Source organism: Lepidochelys kempii, chromosome 3 (assembly GCF_965140285.1).
Source record: "Lepidochelys kempii isolate rLepKem1 chromosome 3, rLepKem1.hap1, whole genome shotgun sequence".
Taxonomy (NCBI): domain Eukaryota; kingdom Metazoa; phylum Chordata; order Testudines; family Cheloniidae; genus Lepidochelys; species Lepidochelys kempii.
The window spans coordinates 146,879,371-146,885,608 of NC_136382.1; positions in this window are offsets into that span (position 1 = coordinate 146,879,371).

Below are 6,238 nucleotides of genomic sequence, written 5' to 3' on the forward strand. Positions count from 1 at the left end.
ATGAATGCGTCTACACAAGCAACCCCGTTCCATCGACCTAAAGGGCTCTTAAAATCGACTTCTGTACTCCTCCCCAGCGAGAGGAGTAGCGCTAAAATTGACCTTGCTGGGTTGCATTTGGGGTAGTGCAGACCACTACCACTACCCCACCATTGTCCATGGACACCTGCAAGGGGAGAGTCTCATGCAACATGGAGGAGGATTTTGTGGATGAGGAGAAGGAGGAGGAAGAGGAGGAGGAGGAGGAGAATGAGCAGGCAAGCGGTGAATCCATTCTCCCCAGCAACCAAGACGTTTTCATCATCCTGGAGCCAATACCCTCCCAAGGCAGGATCCCCGACCCTGAAGGCAGAGAAGGCACCTCTGGTGAGTGCACATTCGTAACTACAGTACAGGGTTTTAAAGCAATAGTGTTTAATGTTTGATTTGCCCTGAAGACTTGGCATGCATTCGCGACCAGTACAGCTACTGGAAAAGTCTGTTAACGTGTCTGGGGATGGAGCAGGAATCCTCCACGGACATCTCCATGAAGCTCTCCTGGAGGTACTCTGAAAGCCTTTGCAGAAGGTTTCTGGGGACGGCTGTCTTATTTCGTCCTCCACGGTAGGACACTTTACCACGCCAAGCCAGTAGCAAGTAGTCTGGAATCATTGCAGCACAAAGCCTGGCAGCAAATGGTCCTGGGTTTTGGTCGCATTCAAGCAACATTTGGTCTATATCTTTCTGTGTTAGCCTCAGGAGAGAGATATCATTCAAGGTCACCTGGTTGAAATAGGGGAATTTTTGTAAGGGAACAGTAAAAGGACCCCTTTCATGCTGGGCTGTTTGCGCCTGGTTAAAAGGGATCACCCCGGAGAATAGCCACACGGCAGGGGGAGGGGTGAAGGGATCATCCCAGGGAATAACCATGCGGTGGGGTGGGGGGAGGTGTGTGCTGCATATCCACCTGAAAACTGCAGCCCCTCCTTTTAAATGTGAAACCCAACTGGCAGTGCTTGCTACTGGAAAGGAGGGTGCTGCAGTTTGAAACCATTCCCACATGTTATGAAGGCGTTAGAAGCCAAACCCGCATACCCTTTGGCTTACCATGGCTGCCTGGAAACCGAATTATGTTGCCCAGCCATTTCTGATGTGTCACCATACGGACAGGCAATCAATATAAAAGGCAAAATGCAACCTTGTACCTAAAGCACATGTGCTGTCTGCTGTGAATGGCTTGATTCACTGTGAAAGAGTCTCCCTTTTGTTCTCAGAAATGTATCATCTTACATTTTACTCTCTCTTTTTATCCCCCTGCAGGTGCAAATGTTTCTATGCTCCCCCTATCATCTCCGTCCCTGAGGTTATCGCAGATCAGTAGGCAAAAAAAACGCACTCGCGATGACATGTTTTCCAAGCTCATGCAGTCCTCCTGCACTGATAGGGCACAGCTTAATGCATGGAAGCATTCAGTGGCAGAGTCCAGGAAAGCATTAGGTGAGCATGATGAGAAGAGGCAGGATGCAATGCTGAGGCTAATGGGGGAGCAAACAGACATGCTCAGGTGTCTGGTGGAGCTGCAGGAAAGCCAACAAAAGCACTGACCACTGCTGCATCCACTGTACAACCACCTGCCCTCCTCCCCAAGTTCCATGTCATCCTCACCCAGATGCCCAAGAACGCGGGGGGGAGGCTCTGGGCCACTCCACTCCAGAGGATGGCCCAAGCAACAGAAGGCTGTCATTCAAACAGTTTTGATTTGTAGTGTGGCTACAATAAGCAATGTGGCCTTGTCCTTCCCTCCTCCCTCACCCCACATGGGTACCTTATCAGTTATCTCCCTTTTTTAAAAAATTAATAAAGAAAGAAAGAATGCATGGTTTCAAAACAATAGTGACTTTATTTCTTTTGCCAGCTGTGATCAAAGGGCGGAGGGTGGTTGTCTTACATGGAATTAAAATCAACAAAGAGGGCGGATTTGCATCAAGGAGAAACACACACAACTGTCACACCATAGCCTGGCCAGTCATGAAACTGGTTTTCAAAGCCTCTCTGATGTATGGCACACCTACCTGTGCTCTTCTAATCACCCTGGTGTCTGGCTGCTCAAAATTGGCAACCAGGCAATTTGCCTCAGCCTCCCACCCCACCATAAACGTCTCCCCCTTACTCTTACAGATATTATGGAGCACACAGCAAGCAGTAATAACAATGGGAACAGTGGTTGCGCTGAGGCCTAACCTAGTCAGCAAACAGCGCCAGCAAGCTTTTAAATGTCCAAAGGTACATTCTACCACCATTCTGCACTTGCTCAGCCTATAGTTGAACTGCTCCTTACTACTGTCCAGGCTGCCTGTGTACGGCTTCATGAGCCATGGGAGCAAGGGGTAGGCTGGGTCTCCAAGGATAACTATAGGCATTTCAACACCCCCAACAATAATTTTATGGTCTGGGAAGTAAGTCCCTTCTTGCAGCTGCTCAAACAGCCCGGAGTTCCTGAAGATACAAGCGCCATGCACCTTTCCCGGCCATCCTAAGCTGATGTCGGTGAAATGTCCCTTGTGATCCACCAGTGCTTGCAGCACTATTGAGAAGTACCCCTGGCAGTTTATGTACTGGTTGGCAAGGTGGTCCGGTGCCAAGATAGGGATATGCATTCCATCTATTGCCCCATCACAGTTAGGGAAACCCATTGCAGCAAAGCCATCCACTATGACCTGCACATTTCCCAGAGTCACTACCCTTGATAGCAGCTGGTCCATGATTATGTTAACTACTTGGATCACAGCAGTCCCCACAGTAGATTCGCCCACTCCAAATTGATTCCTGGCTGACCGGTAACAATCTGGCATTGCAAGCTTCCACAGGGCTATCGCCACTCGCTTCTCAACTGTCAGGGCAGCTCTCATATTGGCATTCCTGCACTTCAGGGTGGGGGAAAGCAACTCACAGAGTTCCAGGAAAGTGGTCTTACAAATGCAAAAGTTTCGCAGCCACTGGGAATAATCCCATACCTGCAACACTATGCGGCCCCACCAGTCTGTGCTTGTTTGCCGGGCCCAGAATTGGCTTTCTACTGTATCAACCAGCCCCACTGCTGCCATGATGTCCCAATTGCCACATCCCATGCTTTCAGGAATGTCTGTGTCCATGTCCTCATCACAATCGTCCTCGTGCTGGCATCTCTTAGCCTGGTTCTTCACATACTGTAGTATAATGAGTGAAGCGTTTAAAATGCTCACAACAGCAGCGGTGAACTGAGCAGGCTCCATGCTTGCCATGCGATGGCGTCTGCACAAGTAACCCAGGAAAAAAGGCGCAAAATGATTGTTTGCAGTTGCTTTCACAGAGGAAGGGAGGAAGGGGAGACTGATGATATGTACCCAAAACCACCCATGACAATGTTTTTGCCCCATCAGGCATTGGGAGCTTAACCCAGAATTCCAGTTGGCAGTGGAGACTGCGAGAACTGTGGGATAGCTTCCCACAGTGCACTGCTCCGTGAGTCAATGCTGGCCACGGTAGTGAGGATGCACTCTGCCGACTTAATGCGCTTAGTGGGGACATACATACACAATCAACTGTATAAAATTGATTTCTAAAAATCAATTTCTATAAAATTGACCTAATTTCATAGTGTAGACATACTCTTAGTATTTCATACCTTACGCTTTCCAGAGAGCTGTGTTTAATGTGCCGCCCTAAGAAAATGAGGTTTACTTTCAAGCATTTATTCAACATATTGTTCTGTCAAGCAAACATCACGCACAACAGAACCTGGAGGGGAAACTGGCAATGCGTAATATTCCACAATAAACCCTGCCCAGTCATTACCCTGCCTGTAAAACCTCTCCATTTACATAAAGCTGGGTCGAGCGCTCTGCTTTGAAGTAGTCATTAAAACAGAAAAGTGCAAAGGAATTAACAAAACTCTGGTGATCGCAAGACCCTGGCTGTCTGTGTGCTCCAGAGTCTCCCTCCCATTCACCCACTGGGTGTAGGGCAAATCCGAAGTGCCAGAAAGCCACCAGGGTGTCACAAACTGACCCAGACCCAGGCAGATGCTGAAGAAAGATACCCAATAATGTTCACAATGAGATCACTGCTGGGAGAGAAAACAAGGGTCATTCACATCTTCTTTTTGCCTGGGGCACCTGAGAGACTGAAAGCTGCAGGCTTTAATGAATGTGCAGCCATGAGTAGAAAGGAGGCCGTGTAAAAGCGACAGCTTCATGCTCATTCAGCCTCCCACCCACTGACTATACTGACAAAGAACCAGAATATCCCTTCCACCTCTGATTGCCGGGGGGACAGCTACCCAAAGTATCTAGCCGGGGAGTCGGGGGGTGTCATAAACAAACAGCTGAGGGTAGCATAAAATCCCTCCTTTATCTGTAAGGGGTTAAGAAGCTCAAATAACCTGGTTGGCACCTGACCAAAAGGACCAATAAGGGAAGAAGATCCTTTCAAATCTGTGGGGGGAGGTTTTTTGTTTGTGTTTTTGTTGTTGTTGTTGTTGTTCTCTCCGGGACAGATAGGGACCACGGCAGGAAAAACTATCTCCTAAAACCCTACCTGAAATAAGTATCCAAGATTACAAAAATCGTAAGTAAAAGCAAGGAAATGCATTAGCTTATCTTTTGTTTTAGCTTGTGAATTTTCCCTATGCTAAGGGGGAGGTTTATTCCTGTTTTTTTGTAACTTTGAAGTTTTGCCTAGAGGGGAATTCTCTGTGTTTTAAATCTTACTACCCTGTAAAATTACCTTCCATCTGATTTTACAGAGGTGCTTCTTTTACTTTTTTCTTCATAATAAAGTTCTGTTTTTTAAGAATCTGATTGGTTTTTAGTGTCCTAACAATCCAAGGGTCTGGTCTGTGCTCACCTTGTTTACCTGTTTGGTTGGTATATTATTCTCAAGACTCCCCAGGAAAGGGGATGAAGAGGTTTGGGGGGATATTTTGGGGAAACAGGAACTCCAAGTGGTCCTTTTCCTGAATCTTTGTCTAACTCACTTGGTGGTGGCAGCGATACCATCCAAGGACGAGGAAGAATTTGTGCGTTGGGGAAGTTTTTAACCTAAGCTGGTAGAATTAAGCTTAGGGGGTCTTTCATGCGGGTCCCCCACATCTGTACCCCAGGGTTCAGAGCGGGGAGGGAACCCTGACAGTGGGGTATTGCAGGGTAGAGAGACACCTATGCTGCACCATTTCCACCCTCTTCCCGTGACCATGCAGTAGCCCTATGTGGGGTTCTGGATCTGTGCCTTTGAAGGAGGAGGGAGAGCTGGGGAGAGACAGTGTCATTCCTACCTCACCGCAAAATAACCCCATGGGACTTCATTATTATTTCTTTATATTACTGGAGCATCTAGGAGTGCTGGTCATGAACCAGGACCCCATAGTGCTAGGCATGGTACAAATACAGACCAAAAAAACCCCAAACAAAACCACCAATCCGTGCCCCCAAAGCACTTATAATCCAGGTAGAAAACAAGAGACTTCAACAAGTAAATACATCCTCACCCTATCTGAATTAATTGCCTCCTTTCTCTCTGTAAATTGTGGAAACCAGCACCCGTGTCCATCCAAGAGAGAGGTTCCAGAGGCAGTGACCAGCAGAGAAGTCCCAAATGACATAGCTCCTGCAAGAACTGTTCTGCCAAGAGCACAGGACCTCCACATGGTTGGCCATATGTCTACACGCACATTTTGAGACTCAGCCATGCTCTACACTACTGGAAGCAAGGCAGCTTACGTCGACCTAACTCTGTAAGCGTCTACACTACAATGTAGCTCCCACCCATGTAACTCGCCTGCTACACCGACTTATTACCTCCACCTCCATGAGAGACGTAGCATTTACTTAGATCGACGTAGTGTCAGTGTAGATGCAGCACTGCTTACATCGACTGTTGCTGCCTTTCAGAAACCATCCCACAATACCCCACACTGACAGTTAATCAGTGCAAGTGCTCCTGGTGATGATGCGCACCGCCGACACAAGGAGTGTCGTGTGGACACGTAAAAGTGATTTAATGACTGTGGCGGCTGTACATCGTGGTAACCTAGGTCAACTTAATTTTGTAGCATAGGCTTGCCCTCATTGATTTCAGGGACCCGCTCCATGGTGGCTCGTGTTTAGAGGCTGATGGGGCACTGCATACACATATTTTATATAAAAGCGTGTGTGAGAGAGCGTGAGTGTGAAGTGTCCCAATAACAACGGTGAACACAGCAAATAGCAGCCTCCCATAGGCC